General features: G+C 60.2%; 1 protein-coding gene and 1 long non-coding RNA gene across 5 annotated transcripts in view; both read left to right on the plus strand.

Annotated features, from left to right (window-relative positions):
* The window catches only part of Prdm16 (PR/SET domain 16), a 278,992-nt gene that overhangs the window by 1,631 nt on the left and 259,750 nt on the right, over positions 1-17,611 (plus strand). The gene's annotated exons all lie outside the window — the stretch shown is intronic.
* LOC111812123 lies at positions 61-2,099 on the plus strand. Its single transcript, XR_002817711.1, has 3 exons — positions 61-446; positions 1,207-1,343; positions 1,718-2,099. It is a non-coding gene; the product is annotated as an uncharacterized LOC111812123 (long non-coding RNA).

The following is a 17,611-nucleotide window of genomic DNA, read 5'->3' on the forward strand; positions in this document are numbered from 1 at the left end:
CACCCCGGCCCGGCCAGCCGCGCCTGCCGGGCCGCCCGGATCCGCGCAGGCAGCCTGCCCTCCCGGCGCCCAGAGCCGCGCCCTCCAGCAGAATCCGGTGGGCGCGGGGCTTAGGCGGTTTTCCGGAAAAGCTCCGCGCTTTTGGCTCAGGATCCGGCCGGGCTCGGCCACACCGCGGGCCCCGCAGCCGTAGGCCACACACCCAGCCTGCAGGGAAAAGCAGCTCCTGTCCGCTGCCCGATGCCCGCGGCACCGCCGTCCGCCGTTCCTGGTCTCTCAGGGAGGCACCCCTACCCAGCCCGGCTCCTCCACCGGCTGCCCTTGGCCTCGGCCTCCTGGGCCTCCGTGACCTCTGACCCCTCTTGGTGCGAACAAGGCCAGACGTTTCTCCGCAGAGGCTGAGGGGCTGCGTGCGTTCGCCCTGCCTAGCTGCCTGGCCCGTAGAGGTGGGTGTTGGGTAGGTGCTTGGATTTGTGTGTGCAGCTCGGGCCTTCCCTAAGTCGGGACACCCAGGCTGCAGGCCGAGCCCTCTCCGGGAAGGGCCTGTAACTGGAGTGGTAGAGTTAAGCCAGGACTTCGCTGTAAGCGAGAGGCAGGCAAAGAGCAGAGCACGGTGCACCGAGCAAGGCGCTGGAAGCTTCTCAAAGCCCACGCCTGGCGGGGCCCTCAGCCCTCTGCCTGCTCCACCCCTGCCAGGTGGGGACTATTGGCTGCCTAGCCCCAGCTCTGCTAGGCCTGGCTCAGGCAGTCGTCCTGAGGCCTGGAGGCTGGAGAGCCGGACTCATGGGAACCGGGGACACAGTCTGCTTGTCCTCGGCGGCAGCAGCAGCAGCAGCAGCAGCGAGAAGCAGTCAAGGGAGGAGGAGCCTGCCTGCCTGGTGCAGACCTAAGCTCAGGCAAGGGGGAGCCCTGGGCTCCCCTCCAGGTGTCACAGCTGGGAGCTCATCCCTAGCCCTCCTTGAGAAGGTGGCAGAGCAGGCGCAAAAGGGCAGCAGCTAGTCCACTGAGGAGTTTCCTTCCTTCTACTGGACAGCATTTTAGGCAGATGAGAAAGTGCTGGGTCCTGACTCCATCGCTGAAACCCAACCAAGCCACAGAGGCTGTGGGCAGCACCCTCCATCCCACCCAAGCAATGCAACCCTGGAGAGGCCGGGGAGGGAGCCAGGTCCTAGGGACCCTGGGCTCCACGCTGCCCTTGCGTTTCAGATGGAGGACAGGACAGGAGGATGGCCTGGCCAAGGGATGTGACTTGTGACCCAGTGCTTGGGGAGCAGCCCCAAGGGTGCATCTGGAGTTGTGATTTCGTTGGCGTTTCCTGGTGACCCTGCCCCAGACCTGTCCAGGTGCGGCTCTGGAGGGCCTTGCCAGGGCTGGGTTGCTAGCACTGCAGGGCCTGTGGGGAGGGGTTGACTGAGTGTCCCAAGGGCAGAGGCTTTGAGGACACCCAGACTGGCTGTGGGTCAATTCCCGGGGGAACCTGAGCCTGGGGGCCAGAGCTGAGAAAGACAGTCCAGGGGCAGGGTCTGCTTACTCAAGCGGGACCAGTGCGGGCCACTGGGGCAGGGACTGCCCTGGCCTGCATTTAAAAATGAAATTTCTGACAATAGCTTATTGTATCTGCCACTGCTGTGAGCCAGGTGGGCAGGTGGGAGTTCTCAAAGCCCCGTCGCCCTCCTGACCTCCACTCTCACGGCACAGTTGGGGGCCTCTTTTTCAGAGCCAGAGCCCCACCAGAGCTGCCCTGGGATGGCCCGGAGGTGACAGATGCCAGGGTCGGACACCATCAGTGCCAGGCCTGGGAGGGGAAAGGGGGGCACAGGCTCTTCCCAAGGTGCGGAGCTTGCTGTGTGTCCCAGAGAAGTGTGCGCAAGTGGGGAGGCCCTGCTTGCCGCCAGGTTTCTCCTGCCTTCGGAACACGGCCGGCTCAGCTCCTAGGGAGCTTGACCCTGACTGTCTCCTCCTCTCGTTGGGAAGCCCCCGCCCACCCTGTAGCTCTCCCCAGAGCCCCACCAGCAGCCTTTCCTGCAGCACCAGTTAGGGCAGCGGCTTCAGGGTCCCTCCCGCAGAGCTGGAGTGTCCTGCCCGCTTCAGGCGAAAACACGGAGGCTGCGGTGGTGGGGCAGTGCAGGGCTGGCTGCCAGGCCCGGTGCCCCAGGCACTGTGCTGCGTGTCCGGAGCCCTGCCTGCTGCCAGCAGCTGGTGTGTCGCTGTGTGGAGGCCGAGGAGGGGCTCTCCGGGCCGGCTGGGGGTTGGCCGCCCCTCAGGTCTCCCCCTTCGCAGCCTGGCTGCCCTGGAGGAGCAGGTGCGACAGGCCTCTGGCCCCTCCCCGCCCCGAAGCTCCGGAGAACCCGTCCACTCTGGGCAATGCTCCAGGTGGGAGCCTGGGTCCCGATTTTTTTTGCAGAGGTAGGGGGAGGTGGATGGGGCTCCCTCCTTGGCCCCTGAGGGCGGCAGGGCCTGGGACAGCTCCCGGCTACCTTGGGCACATTAGCTCCCTGTTTTATTCAATTAGGAAGCAATTAAGGGTCGTTGGGGGGCTGGGACTGGTAATTAAGGTGATGCATAATTAGAGTTTCAACAAAAATGATCCAGGATTAAAAATCTTTTGAATAATTTCGTTTAAAAATTTCAAATAGCGTTAAATACAATTTATCAGGCTGTGAATCAAACCCATGTATCAAGTCTTGGAAGCCGAGGCTTGGGAGCCGGCGCCAGGGCACAGGGCAAAGCAGCTCTTTCCGCGCCGTCTCGCGCCCACGGGGAGAAACTTCAGAGCGGAGCCGGCGCCCGTGCGCGGCAGCTAGGAGCTTCGGCATGATGGGGCCACAGCACAGGGAGGGGACGGCAGTCTCCGGCTGTGCTGTGATGCTGGCCGCCGGCTCCCCAGCACAAGGTTACTGCCAACTGCCGCGCTAGGTAGAGTAGTGCTGCTCAGCGGGGTCCCTGGAGCCCCAGGCCAGCCAGAACATGCTTTCTCTAGTTCCGTCCAGCCCCAAGGGTCGCCTTCTGCTTTCAGGGCGGAAGAAGATGGTGTCCCATCCGGATCTGCCTTCCTGGGCCAAGGGTTCCCTGTAGTGGGGCTTCCGAGATCTGGGAACTGAGAGTTCGTGGGACCTGGGGCTAAACCTAAGTGTGTCGGTGGTGTGGGATCCTCCAGGGAATGCCAGGCAGAGAGGGCTGGGTCACTGGTGGGTTCCACTTCAGGAGAGGTGGTTGTGAGCCAGTGTGTATAGGGCGGCCAGGGCCACCCTGGTCCCCGGGAGGCAGGGAGGCAGGGAGCCTGTGCAGGCAGTGGCGTCAGAGTCGGGCTAGATGAGAACAGCTCTCACACAGATCCTGGGATGGGTAGAGTGTGGAGTAGCCTGCGCCTCTTTTAGGGTTCTGAGACCCCGGGAAAGCTCAGGGTTGCAGGAATGCTCTGTCAGGGAAGACCTGGGAGGCCTCTCCTGGCCCCCCCACCCCACAGAACACTGTGGACCTGAGCTAATTCCATGGTGGCTTTTAATGTCAGGGTTTCAGTGTTTTCTCAAGGCTGTTGTTCTTGGAGCAGGTCTGCTCTAAAAGTCGAGCAGGAGACCCACGTGTACACGCCCGGACACAGCGATGAGCTAGGGCCTCGGCCGCCTGCAGATCGCAGTCCTTATTTGCTCAGGGCTGGCCCGGAGCCTCTGAAGCCTGCTGCTTCCCCTGTCCTACCCAAGGTGCTTCCTAGGGGCAGGCAGGGTGCAGACTTGGGGAGGTCCTGTATATACACCTCCCTTGTCTTCTAAGGGTGCAGGAGGCTCTGCCTGGCTCCAGGGCATCCCACCTGCTGTGTACCCTCAGTCTGTAGCCTCCCCCTCCCCAGAGGGCTGGGGAGATCCTCCAACCTGCAGGGCCGGCTTGGAGCAGGCTGTTGTTCTTCAAATCTGGGAGCTGGGCTTTGGCCAGGCTGCGGGGCTTTTTGGGCCTAGAGCAGCCCCGCAGCCAGGAGGGGTAGCCTCTGCCTGCTCTGACTGCTGCAGTCTGGGGTCGCAAATCCTCCAGTGCCCGGAGGTGCCTGAAGACTGGCCCTCGGCTGGTCTCTCCCAGGACTGGGGAACAATGCCTGGAGCTGGAAGAGCGGAGTGCCGTGCCTGCTCAAGATACACGTCTAATAGTTAGCATTTGGTGCAGAAAAGGAGGAAAGTCGGACTCTGGTGAGGGCTCTGCTTATTTTATATCCACTATAACTATTTCTGTCCATGAAAATTGGCTTAATTATATCAATGGAATGTTTCTTTTTCAATTCTGTATGCAATTAGTCCATCTTGCCGGCTGCAATTTATTTTAATAAAAAAATAAACCAGTGGTGTGTTCAGCTCCTCGTCCCCTGGGGACAAATGCGATTGGTGTGTTTAATTTCATTAACTACAATGCGGCCTACTGGAAAAATGTATAAAATCAGCTTTATACAGCTTAAACACTGGCATTTGAAACAAATCATTATTGCATTAGCTGTCACACTGGTAATTCTAGAATCTAAGGAAAAAAATACATTATGGCTGTTTTTATAACCCTTTGCAAATGCACTGTTAAAATAATTTATAATCATTTTAAAACATGGCGTGGTCCTGGTGAATATTTCGTCTCCTGTAAGTACGGCCCGTGTCATCCCAGGCCCACTTCATGCACTGGGCAGGTGCTGTCCCCGTCCCGGCCGCTCCGGTCCCAAGGCCAGGATGCCGTGGGGTCTGGCCGGCCAGAGACCAGTGCAGGTGGAATTGCCCTTTGGTTCTGGGTGCAGCCACAGGCACCCAGACCTCGCCGAGGCAGGAGGGACCCCTCAGGCTGGAGCTTTGAAGTGCGTGGCTCTCCCAGCCTGCAGCTCCCAGGAGGGAGGACCAAGAGGCATGCAGTCCGGGCTTTACAGGTGTTGGAGCCAAGTGCCCCATGCAGCATTTCCCAGCTCAGACTGGGGGTCTGCCCTGCCCAGCAGCCTCTGGTCACCCTCAAGCCCTGCTTGGAAAAGGGACAGCAAAATCTTAACATGCCTCAGCCGGATGTGAGAAGCTTCTGAGTCTAGCTAGGCATGCCACAGCCTCACACCATGTATGGGGAGTCGCGAATCTGAGCGCTTCTGGCCTGGACTCACGGAGCACGGGCATACGAGGGCGTGCCCAGCAAGTGGTGTGTGTGTGGGGGGGGGGCTGTGACTGACACAGTCTGCCATCCTGGCAGGGCTAATGGAAGAGGGTGTGGTGCTGGGTCCCTCGCTGGGCCAGTGACCCCTGCTTCGGAGAGGCTCTTTCTTACTTCTGAGATTGCCCTGAGGAGCTACAGCTTTTCCTGGTGTGGATGAGACTGAGGGAGCATCTGGGGAGCCCTCAGCATTCCAAGGTGCTCTTGGCTTTGTGCTGGGTCCCCCCATGTGGTGCCAAGGGACACCTTGGGAAAGGAAAGAACTCACTGGGCAGGGGGCTGCAGCCTGGGGCCAGGGCTGCTGGCAGGAAAGCCAGCGCTGCTTAGGTGCTGCCCAGAAACGTGCCTGGCCTTCCTGGCCACCTCCAGGGACTGGGCCTTCCCTGCCCCGCTTCTGACTTAACTTGATGCCAGAGCAACATGGCCCCAAGGCCCTTGCTCCAGGGACAGTACCCACTGAAGTGACCTCCATACGCTGTGGTTTGCTTTCCATTTGGTGCACTCTCGAGTTGAGAAATAAGTGGCTTTGTCTGTTTTTCCTACTTTAGAAAGAATAACAAAGCTGAGCACTTAGTGCAGATACAAGCCTGGGCCTGCAAGAGCCCCGCAGGCTGCCTCGCAGCGTGGGGGGTGCCCATCAGGGGCCTCACCACGGCCCAGGCTTGGAGGCCACGGTCCTCCGCCCACTGTGTGCACAGCCTGCCTTTCCCTGGTCCCCAATCCCTGGCTCACCTTGGCTTCGCAGCATGTCTGCTCTTACCTGTGCCAGGTGAAGGTGAGGATGCTTCAGAGAATGAAAGTGAGTTTAAAGGTGGTCAGAGTGTGACCACATGCCAGGGTGTGAATCTGTTTTGTGGTCACAGGCAGGGAGGACTGCACAGAAGGATCCAGAAGAGGCCAGCAGGGCCTTCGAGGGTGCTTTTGCATGGAAGTCGGCTGATTGGAGGCCAGGTCAGGGCACGTGGAAACCTTACTCCCATCAGACAGGCAGGGAGGGTTATTTGTTTTTATCTCCTTGATGTGTTTGGCAAACTGCTTTGTGGATTTTCAGCCTCCTGCACTTTGTGGGGGTTCTGAGGGGTGTGGAGGTCTGGTGGGGAGGTCAGGCAGAGGGCCCCCACCACCTCCCCTGTGCACTAGCCAGGCACAGCGCTGGTTCCTGCTATAAGCCAGGCCTGAGTAAGATGGACCCACGCTCATTCAGTGCCTGCTTTATTTTGAGATCAGGCATGCAGGTGCCCAGGTGTGTGCGGCCCCTGGGTGAGCAGCTGGGGCTCCTTGTGCTCCAAGCTGGCCACACCCCTGCCTCCCTCCATCCCTCAGATTCGCAGAAGCCTCTGCGTCTGTCTTCAGGCCGAAACAGCTGTGGGCATCTGCCAGGTCTTTCCACTTGGAGGCCCCCAGGCTCCTGCAGCCTGGGCTCTCTGTTTTGGTGGCTGCATTCCATAGGCCTGTTCACCTTTTCCTGCATCCCTGTGTGTCTTTGTCTGTGGGCCTACTGTGTGCTAGGCTCTGAGCCATCCTCATGTAGGGCTGCAAAATGCCTGCCTGCCGGATGCCAGCTGGAGGAGGACTGGGCCTCGAGCTCTGGGGCACAGGCCGTCCCCAGTGGCCGCCTGTGCTGGTTCCTGTAGAACTTGGCAAGTTTTGGGGCAGAAGGTCCCCACTCTGGTCCCCTGAACCCGTGTCCAAACTGCTCAGCGGGCAGAAAGCCAGGACAGCCCAGCCCACCCGACCTCGGCGCTCTCGCCTACCCAGCCTGCCATGGTGCTGGTGGGTGGAGCAGATGCCAGACCCCCATCTTACTTCAGATGAAAACATCAAGTGGAGAGAAAGGAGGGGAGGAGGGCTGGGGCTCCCAGGCCTCCCATCTTAAATTCAGGGGTTCAAATGGATCCTGTTTCCCCAGCACATGTGGCAGGCAGCACCTCAGCATTTCAGCGGAAAGTCAGAAAGGCTGGGTGGCCCGGAGTATCTCTAGGACTCTTTCCTGTGACATGGCTTAATCCTGTATCTACAAGCAGACTCTAGCAGTCGATATCATACCAAAATATGGATTTACATAATAGACTCCGGTCGCTGCCTTGAGCCGCGTCTCTGCGGAAAGGGGCTGCGTTTACAAGTGCACAGACATCTGAATCTGCCTGGTGGGCTGTAACTACCGCCTCAGAGAGGCCGGGTCAAGAGTCCATGAAACATCGACACAAAGACCGAAAATGATGCTGGCTGGAGGAGCCCCAGGGTGACCACAGGACTGCTGCCTCAGTGCCCAGGCAAAGAGGCAGACAGTGGAAAGGTCTCGGGAAGCACCAGGGCTGGTTCTCACCCAGGCCTCCACGAAGTCTGGCCTAGAGTCTGTCGAAGGCCCAAGCCAGGGAAAAGCCCCACTGAGCACTCTGCCTTGAAAATCAGACTTGGTCCAAGCTAGTCTGAAGCCTCTCCAGCCCTCCACCTCCAGAGGGGATGCTGGTGCAGGGTGAAGGCCGCTGGAGTTGGCCAGCCCCACGGCCATCACGGAGCTCCCTTGGGGACATTTCCAGGGTGGGCAGGAGAGTGCCAGGCTGCCCACAGGGCCCAGGCAGCAGCGATTCAGGACGCCTCTTGACTCAGTAGAAGTGTAGCACTGCGGGCGGCAGCAGCCAGCAGGAAGCACAGCCTGGCCACCTTCCCCTCTGCCACCTGCTCGTCCGAGGACACGGCTCCCTGGGAAATGTCTGGCCTTGCAAATCACTCGCAGGCTCTGATTCCTGGAATAGCCGACACATTCCTGAACTACTTGAAGACCAGAGAGTGTTTTGTTGGCCGGAGCTGACACTCCTGGGGAGAGGAATGGCCCACACATGGACTTTCATCTGGCCAGCGCCTCGAGCTCGTCCACACGCAGCATGCAGACGTGTATGTGTGTGCCGCAGGCCTGCACATGTGTGTGCACCTGTGTGGAGTGTGGGCCTGATGTTTGAATCAGATTTGCTGCGAGCTGTTCTGTTTATCAGCGACATCGCATGCTTCCCTGCCCACTTACGCTCTGAATAGAGCCACTCAGCTCCATGGGACCCCGTGCCCTCAGCTCCGCGCAGTGCTGGAGACGGTGGCCGCCAGCAGCCAGCGGCAGGCCTGGCCCGAAGCAGTGCCGCAGCCGATCACTGTGGGAGAAAACCAGAGAAGTCCCAAGGAGGAGCTGGCGCTCTGTGACCCCAGGAAGAAGCGAGGAGAAGGGACTTTTTCAGCAATCTTGGGCCCTGGCGCTTGCGTTTAGAAAAATTAGGCCTCTTGAAAAATTACAGAATTATGCTGCCAGTGTCAGGTTTCGAGATAATGATGTGTGTGTGTGTGAGAAAATATTAAATTGCAATAACACGCCGTGTGAGTACCCTCTGAATAGGGCATTCAGCTCCCAGCTCTGGTGGAACGGACGCCTATGACTGACAGAATACAAATGCTGTCATAAGGCGGGGGATTTACAGCCGTCCGCAGCTCCTTGATCAGTCTCTCCGTCTTGGCCACCTCGCCATCCTTTTCTCTAATGAAACAGCCCGACCATGCGGCTAATTATTTATTTATCACGTTAGCAGACGGAAAAGCTATCAGAGACAGATCAATTTTTCCGTGGAAGTGATTTGACATGACTTTAAAAATAAGGGCCGTGGGGCCGTGCGGGGTGTTGTCCTCAGACCCCCCCCCATCCTCGTCCAACGCACGGAGGCGGAGGCCTGCCCTCACCCTCAGCAGCCTCACGCCCTCACGCCCGCACACCCCCACGCCGCCGCGTCCTGGCTCCCGGGCTTCTCCGGGAAGCCCTGAGGGGCACCGCGTTGGATGGCTTCTTCCAGAGCAAGTGAAATTGAGGCGCAACAAGTAAATCTGGATGACAGAAGGCTTGCAGCATCTTGGCAGAGCCCTGGAGCAGTGGTGTCTCTGAGCACAAGCCCGACTCCTTACCTGTGGACCGTGTGTGTGTGTGTGTGTGTGTGTGTGTGTGCGTGCGCGTGCATGCCACAGAGGGGGTGCAGTTTGGTGGCTGCACATTCAGCCCAGTGTCCTTAAGAACAAAAGTCCTGAGAAAGCAGTGGAAGGTAGAGAGCTCAGAAGCGCAGAGAGGGTCCCAGGAGGGGCTCTCTGGTTTCCCGGCTGGGAATCAGAATTGCAAAGCAGAGGGTTCCTGAGTTTTAACTTTCTTTCCATCAGAGGTGTTAATCTTACCTTCCAAAGGTTAGATAAAGCTGCTGAAAGCGACTGTTTGTTATTGAATCTCATTTGCTAATTATGGCAGCCCTGGGACCTGGCTCCAGGCCCCTCTCACCGCCCCTGAGCTCCCAGGGCTGCGGACTCATAAGGAATCGCCCTGTGCTCCCGCCCGGGTCCCCTGCTGCCCAGGGTTTTAGGTTGCCTGCATCCCGACACACTACCCTCGTTCAAAGGGAAGTGGGGCTGGTGGCCATGGTGGTGGGTGAGAAGCCTGCGCCTGTGGCCTGTGGCTTGCACCAGGCTCCCCGCGTGGGCCCACCAGAAGCATGGCTTGGGAGAAACAGGGCTCAGGCTGGTAGGAAGCAGCCCCGGGATGGCCTTCACTAGGCCACCCTGAGGGCACGTGTGGCCTGCCCCACACGAGGAGGGACAGCCCTTCTAGGACAGTGCCTGGGGACAAGCCCCATGAGCTGCGGTGGACACAGAGGGACAGCTGGTCCCACCAGCCGGTGTTGGTCACAGTGTTGGTCATTGTAGCCAGGCCAGCTGGAGCACTTCCTCTCCTGCAAAGCAAAATCAGGCACCCTCGTGCCCTGCCTGATCAGGGGGCTTCGGGGCCGGCAGACAGCATGGAGTAAAGCCAAACCTCAGCATCTGTGGGGGGTGGTGAAGAGCACACACCTGATTTGTGGAGCTGATCCTCGTGGCGCCAGGTCCTTAGTCAACTATGGGCCATGCCAGCAGGCTGTCCTTGGGCTCTGTGCAAACCGAAGGTCCAGGGCTCAGCTCCTATGCACCCAGGTGTACTTGGGAATGGACGGAGATGTCCATTTCTGCAGGCCTGTCCTGAGGGGACGTTTCCTTGTCCCTGTGACTGTCATGACCCGGTAGGTGCCCCTGCAGGTCTGGTGTGAGCACCTTGGGCTCCATCACCAAGCCAGAAGGTCAGTAGCCCACCTCAGTCTGGGCTGGGCTTTGTCTGTGGGCTCAGGACAGGGTAGCTGCTGCCACCTAGAACCAGGGGTGACTGGGCTTCTCTTCCCGTTGCCAGGCTAGGCCCTGTGTTGAGGTTGCGTTCACCTGTTAGGGGCCGAGACCCCAAGAAGCAGAGCTCGGGTGGCTGCTGGCCTCAGCCGGGTAACTTCGAGCCTCCCACCCAGCATCTGGCTCCCTGGTGTCGCCACCTTTGCTGGGTCAGGACAGAGGGTGGCAGTGGGTTCCATCTCTGCCCTCCAAGCCAGTGAGCTGGTGCGGCTGTGCCAGTGGTGTGGGTATGGGTGGGAGGGTGCTGACGGAGGGTGGTGTGTGCCGGAGGACCATGCCCCCTCCAGGAAGGACATCCTTGCCACTCTGATAGTCTAGAGCAGTGTGGAGGAGGTACAGAGGAGACCCCTGAGCCTCGGCGTGACGTGGAGAGACTGTGGCTGGGCCTGCTGGGATAATGGCCGGAGCACTTGGACGTGGCCGTTATTATTGCTGTTGCTGTCCTTGGGTTTGGATGTGCCATTGTTGGGAGCTATTCTGGGTCTCTGGAACTTTCTGTGGCGGAGGGCAGATTGATGTGTGAGGGAGCAGAGCCTCCAGGTGAGCAGGCTTTTCCAGAAGTAGGTGAGCCATGCGTGGAGCACAAATGCCAGGCTGTGGGGGCCTCTGGCTGCACCCCACCCGCAGGCAGTGGGGAGCCTGCGTGCGTCCAGCTCTCGGCTGCCCCAGCCCTGCCCTGCAGAGGTTCTGTCCGGGGAATGGATGGAGATGTCCATTTCAGAGGTCACCATCTGGCCTGGAGGCAGCATTGGCAGGGACATCTGTGGGCAGGTGCAGTGGGCAGGTGCAGTGGGCAGGTGCAGTGGGCAGGTGCAGTGGGCGGTGTTGAGGCCAGGCAGGCACCTGTGTTGGGCTGAGGCTCCATCTGCCTCAGTGGGGTTTGTCACTGAGGTTCCCCAGGGACAGGCATCATGGGACCAAGACTATGGTCAGTCTCCCGTGAAGCATGTCCTATGAGTGCCGGGACACAGTGCCGGGACACAGCACGGTCCCTCGCGTGGAGGGTGGGTGGGGTCTTTGCTCAGTTGTGCCAGGGCTGCCACTTATCAGATCAGTGGGCTCCCCAGCTCAGCCATTGCTACTGCTGTGCTCAGCCCTGAGACGCTCTGCTGCCGCAGAGGGGACGCGCAGGACAGTGGGCTCAGGACATTCAGCTGAGGCGCATGCCCACACACTCACATGCTTGCGTCAGGGACATGCATGAACACCTGTGAACAGACATGCGAACATATACAGCGAACTCTGCCCACACAGGCGTGTCTGCATGTGTCAGGCTCTGAGGCAGTCTTTGACGGCAGGAGAGTGTTTTGTCACGTGAACGAGATGTCCCCCGTCGCTCCAGGCTGCAGCGCATTGTGTGCACAGAGTGAGGGAAGGTGGCTGGGGACAGTGTGGGCTCCCTGCCTGAGAAAGGGCGTTGGCACCTGGTCTGTGGTGTGGCCTTCTGGTCCTCTCCCTCTGCTCCTGGCTTGCAGTCCTTTAGACGTGGGGTTCTGGGGGGCTGTCTCCCTCACTGGAGCAGCACAGGCTGGAGCCCATGGATCTGGTGTCAGACAGACCTGGGCAGGGCCCAGGGGCCGCCTTTGGCCCTTTCAAAGGGACATTCGATCTGAACCCTGAGGCCCTGTAAGGAGATTCCAGCAAACCCGAAAGCACTCCACTGCTGGAGAAAACCCTTTGCGGTGTCCGGGCTCTGGCACAAGGCCCTTTGTGGGATCATGTGCCCCCCACCCCCGGGAGGCACATGGAATGCCAGGGGCGAGGGGCCGAAGCAGTATAGATCTCGTGCAGGCTGCCGATAAAACGCGCTGCTTTTCTGTGGCTGCTCTGTTGCCGAAATTTGAGGTGCAGCCCCGGAATGGAGGCCGCTGTCCCAGGACATTCGAGCCAGGGGGACACTGTCCATTCTGCACTTGCCCTTGAGAATCTGATTCAAGGCTGCGTTGGCCTCCGCCTGGTCAACGAGATGCCCAGAGGGACCAGTCAGCATCTCGCTTCCCTGCTGGCTGCCTCAGTGACCTGTGCAGCACACAGCTGGCTCTGCAACAGTGCGCGCTGTGGCCAGCATGTCCAGGTGGGGCTCTGGGCTGTTTCAGAGCCGGAGGCCTGGGCGTCTGTCCCAAGGTTGCTGTGGTGTGGAGAGCAGGGCCTGGGATCCGTGCAGTGCTGGTGCAGGCTGCCACATGGTGCTCCGGGTCCGTCCCTAGTGGCACGGACAGTGTCCACAGAGCGCACAGGCTCTCCTCCCACCCATTTGTCCCAGAATCCTTGACAGTGGCTATCTTCGTGGTCCGGAGCCTCAGCCTCTGCTGACCTCCTGAAGAGTACATGCACATGGGATCAGGACACATGCAGATGGCATCGTGTCACAAGAAGTCACATGTCCCTGAGGCTGCTGTGGCCTTTGGTGGGAGTCTGTGGAGGGTCTCAGTGCAGTGACAGGGCCCAAGCTTCGCCTGCTGCCTAACAGGGCTGGGAGGACCGCAGAGGCGTTCCACGCACCCTTGCCCAGCACCACTGCAGCACCTGCCTTCTCTGTCCGTGGGGCGTCCACCTTCATGGTCTGCTTGTTAGCGGGTGGCGTAGGCTTTGGGCTCAGGCCAACCTGGAAGGAACCTGGCACTTGCCATGGGCAGCTGTGTGTCCCTGGCTACCCTCTGGCCATGGTGAGCCCAGTGTCTCCACCTGTCAGATGGGGGGGTCCCCACCATGGGTTGGGCCCGAACCAAGGGTACCGCATTCCTGCACCCACGTGCCTCCTGGAGACCACGTGGTCTCCTTCCGTCACCTGGCTGAGCAGGCCCCAGGGGAGCAGGCTGCAGGGGCCCTCATTCGAGCACCTGCCTCGGGCTCGTTTATGGTGCCCTCCAGGTGTGCCCAGTCTGTGTGTCCCAAGGTGCAGGGGCTGCTGGTCCGTAGCTCTGAGGCTGTGTGCACGGTCCTAGCTCAGGCCTGGAGCTCAGCTGGTTCAGTGGGACCTCTGGGTGTGTCCGCAGGCACAGCACCCAGGGCCCTCGTAGAGGTATCACAGCTTGCGAGGGCGGCTGGTGACGCCAGGACCCTTCGCCCAGGGCTTGTGTGTGTGTGGGGGGGTAACCAAGGCCTTGTGCACGTGCTTGGAGTTAAGCCAGGGTGCTTCCGGGGAGGCTCCCTTAGACTCTACCCAGCCTGCCCTATCTCTGGGCTGCCTCTTCTGACGCCAGGCCCACTGCCCTCTAGCACGTACTTGCTGCTGAAGGCCAAAGTCCTCCTTGCCCTGAGCCCTGTCCAGTGATGAAAGGAGGGCCCTGGCTGCACTCAGTCAAGGAGGCGCTCAGGCTGCCGCGCCCAGCTGCCTTCTGAAGTGCCTGCAGGAGCTGCAGAGATGTCGCTGTGCCGCTTATCCTGGTCTCCCGACCCCTCGCTATGCTGGGCTCTCTCTGGGGTGCCTCCTGGGCTCAGCTTTCCAAGTCACAGCAGCACCCATGGGACCGGGGCCACCACAGGGCTGTGTGTGCACATGGTAGGTGTCCATCATCTCGGTCCTCCTGTGACCTGGTGCCAATCTCACCAAGTTCCTCCTCTGTGGTGGCCTCCATCTGGAGCTAGGGGAGGACACATGGTTGAAGTGGCCATGCTTCCTTTATTTGTCCTGAGGCATCCTGTAGTCAGACGCAAGGTCTGCAGAGGTGAGCACAGAGAGCCCTCCTGAAGTTTCCGGGATGAGGCAGTTAGGTGGTGGGATTTTGCAATCTGAACGTACTGCTTACCTCCAACAAGAGTTAAGAACAAAAAGGAAGGAAGGAAGTGAAAAGCCAGCGCACAGCGAGCTGTAGTTCTCAGACCAACACCAGCATGTCTGCAGGGGACGTGGTTCCTTGGTCGCAGCAGTCCGGGCACCCGTTTCCACCGCTGGAAGCTGTGGCCTTTCACAGACGGGTGGCTGTGCATGTGGGCATGGGGGTCAGCCTCACCTGTGGGCTCAGCCAGAGGGTCGGGTAGGCTGCAGTGGTGGGTGGGGGCCAGCAGCTGAGACCCCTGTGGGCTCGGCTTCCTGCTTCCCCGGAGTCGGGGCTGGAACCCCTGGGAATGCGGGCAAAGCCTCCCCAGCTGCCGCTGGCCCACTGCCCTGCTTGGGCCGTGGCAGGAAGCTGCTTCCCACATTAGGGTCAGGTTAGGGTCCTTCCTTGTGTGCGGCAGGAGGCCCGACCCCAAATGAGGAAATACATGCCTCTTGGGTTCTCGGGAGGGAGTTTCGAGGTCACAGGAGGCGATTTGAGCCAAGCCTGGTTTCTTGTCTGCGGACACTCTGGGGTGCCCCTTGTGTCCCCGTTTCTCTGGACGCTATAAATCCAGCACTTCCAGATTGCCAGTCCAGACGTGGCCAGCAGCCCTGGCAGCCGGTGGAATCACATTTTTCAGAAATCATTTCTCAATCGTTCACACGCTGCCGTATCGCTTTCATTCTTACTTTTTAAAAAAGCAGCCCTGAGATGCCTTTAGATACAAGTCTCTGGTTATTGACAAGTCAATTTTCTGGGGAGGCAGCCGCTCTGCTCACCACGCGGGGAGCCTCCTGCTGGAGGTCGAGCAGGGGTCAGACGACGTTGGACCGCTCGCTGCTCTCTGGCCTTTGAGCTGCGTTCTTTTTGCCCGCTCCATTCCACCCCGATGGTGTTTCTCTCACCTTCCAAAGCCAGCCAGCAGCCGGCGGAGATTTACGAGCCCCACACTTCCAACAGCACCATCTATTTTGTGCATTCTCTCTCTGCTTCCTCACTGGATCTCCCCTGGCCCAGCTCCGGGTGCTGCATGTGCACGGGCGTCTGGCTCGCCTGGGACATCTCCCTGGGGATCAGGAGGGCAGGGCTCCGGGGTCCTGGAGCCTTCAGTCTGGAGCGAGGGGCCTGAGCCTGCGGGCTCCTTCCAGAAACCAGTTCGAAACCCTTTTCTCTTTTGTTGTGTTAAATCAGTGAGTGAGGAACTTGCGTGGCGGGGTAGGGCCAGAGGGCTGACCACAGAGCCCCGTCAACCCTTCCCTGGGTCTCCTTGTGTTGGCATAAGCCTAGCTGTGGACTCTGGGCTGCAGGCCTGGCAGTGGGAAATGAGACTCATTTCGAGTGTCCCTTGTCCCCTTCCTCAGTGGGCAGCCCATCCAGTGAGGATGGACCTGGTGAAGCTGGTGTGGAAGAACCAGAGGCCCCGGCAGCAGCTGCTGCCTGCTGGCTCCCAGGTCCGTGGTGTGGGCAAGGATGGGGGCTGTCCAGCAGGCCTGGCACGGCAGGTGGCGTCCCCGTTGTTCAGCTCCTGCTCCTCCCTGCTAAGCTGGGATCCCTCTCTAGTCCAGAGCCCAGGGCTGCTCCACAAGGCCCAGAGTACCCAAGAGACAGATGCAGGCTCTTCAAAGTGCTGCGAGTCTCGCCCGTCCCCAGGGGCATGAGTTCGGGCCTGTTGCCTCCCTGGGGCGAGGGCCTGTGCCAGCCTGGCCCCGGCCCGGAGGGGGGTGCACGCACCAGAAGCCCTTTCCTCCCACGGGCCGCACAGCTACGCATGGGCTAGGCATCGATTTCTGAAAAGCATGGGGACCCTGGGACCAGGGCTGCCTCCCCTGGGGTGGGGTTCCCTCCCCTGGGGTGGGGTTCCCTCCCCTGCAGAGAGAAGCAGGTGAGGTGTGCAGCCTGCTCAGGGAAGACAAGCCCCAGCAAGGCACCTCCAGGCCATGAAAAGCGTGCTGATCACTTGGCCCTCTTATACGACGTTTCCTAGCATGAGCAAGAAGCGCGCTGGGCTCTGCTGCGGCACCTCGTGAGCCTGCAGCAAGGGCAGGGTCCTTTTCTGGCATCTTTCCCTGAAGAACAAGAGCGTGTTTCTTGAGGTGGTGGCTGAGTGGCCAGAGGCAGACCTTGGGCTCCTGCCCTCTGCTTGAGCTGAAGGCCAGGTGTTTGGCACAGAGGTGGGGGGCTTGGCCCTCGTGCGTGGCCCTTGAGTCACCAAGGGAAGGGACGAGTCTCAGGGCAGTGTCTGGGGAGGTACGTGTCCCCTGCAGCCCTGTTTAGTGCCACGATGAAGCTTCTGCTCCAGTCAGTGCCAGAGGTGAGGAGACCTGCTGGGAAGAGGCCTCTGTGAACAGCAAGATCCAGGACAGTTCAGCATAGGAGTGGCTGAGGTGCGTTTTCCTGGCCAATCACTGGACATCTTGGGGGGGGATACACAAATCCCAGAAGATGATAGGGAGTGCAGGTCCCTGGAGGATGTGGTTGTGTGTCACCAGGAGGGGCACACTGTGCTCAGCATCCTGGTTCTGCCAGGTGACTCTGGGGCTGTGTGATGGGGCTTCGCCAACATGCACTAGGGCCACTCCCTGCCAGCCGAGATCCTCCTCCTTCTCGTCCTCGTCCTCCTCCTCCTTCTCCTCTTCCTCCTTCTCTTCCTCCTCTTCCTCCTCTCCCTACTCCTCTTCCCACCTCTCTCCCCTCTCCTCCCCTTCTCCCTTGTTCCCGTGGGCTGGTGGTGGCTCCTCAGACTCCAGGCAGCAGAGTAAGAGGAGCTGGTGCCCTCCAGCCTTGGTCATGTTTCAGTGGCTGCCCATGTGGTGGGCATGGTTGTCCTGCAGAGGGCTGGCCCGGGGGTCTATGCTGTAGCCCTGCAGGGAGGGAATGGGTGGGTGGGCCTGCATGGGCTCATAAGGTGGCACTAAGTGCTGCCTCTGTGCGAGCCACGGGGTGCTGAGCAGAGAGCAGGGCCCTTGGGCCCCTCCTCACCAGCCCGAGGACACAGCACAGACACATGGCCAGGCAAGGGAACATGGCATGGAAGCTGCTGCAGGAGTCGGCAGGGTGATACTGTGCTGGTGGGGCGGGTCTGGGCCAGGTGCCCCGGATGCCCCTAAGGAGGGGGCCTGCCCTGTAGAGGGGAGCGACTGACCTCAGGTGAAGGCAGGTGCCCCTCCTGGTCCACCATGCAGTGCAGGCACCACTGCCTGAGCACAAGGACACCAAGCTCAGAGGGCACCCAGGCCGTGCGCCAGCCCAGAGACGGAGCTATGTAGGGGTCCTAGAAACTGCATGGCTCCCTGGAGAAGACCAGCAGGCCCCAGTGAAGGGTTGAAAGCAGGCAGGGTGGGCCAGTGGTCAGCCACCAGGGACCTTGCAGCCGGGGTGGACGGCAGCAGCAGGTTACCTGCAAATGTTGTTTTCCCCTAGGCAGGAACGAGGGTGGTCCGTGTAGCTGTGCCTCAGCATGA

Source organism: Octodon degus, unplaced genomic scaffold, assembly GCF_000260255.1.
Source record: "Octodon degus isolate 3935 unplaced genomic scaffold, OctDeg1.0 scaffold00113, whole genome shotgun sequence".
NCBI classification, from domain to species: domain Eukaryota; kingdom Metazoa; phylum Chordata; class Mammalia; order Rodentia; family Octodontidae; genus Octodon; species Octodon degus.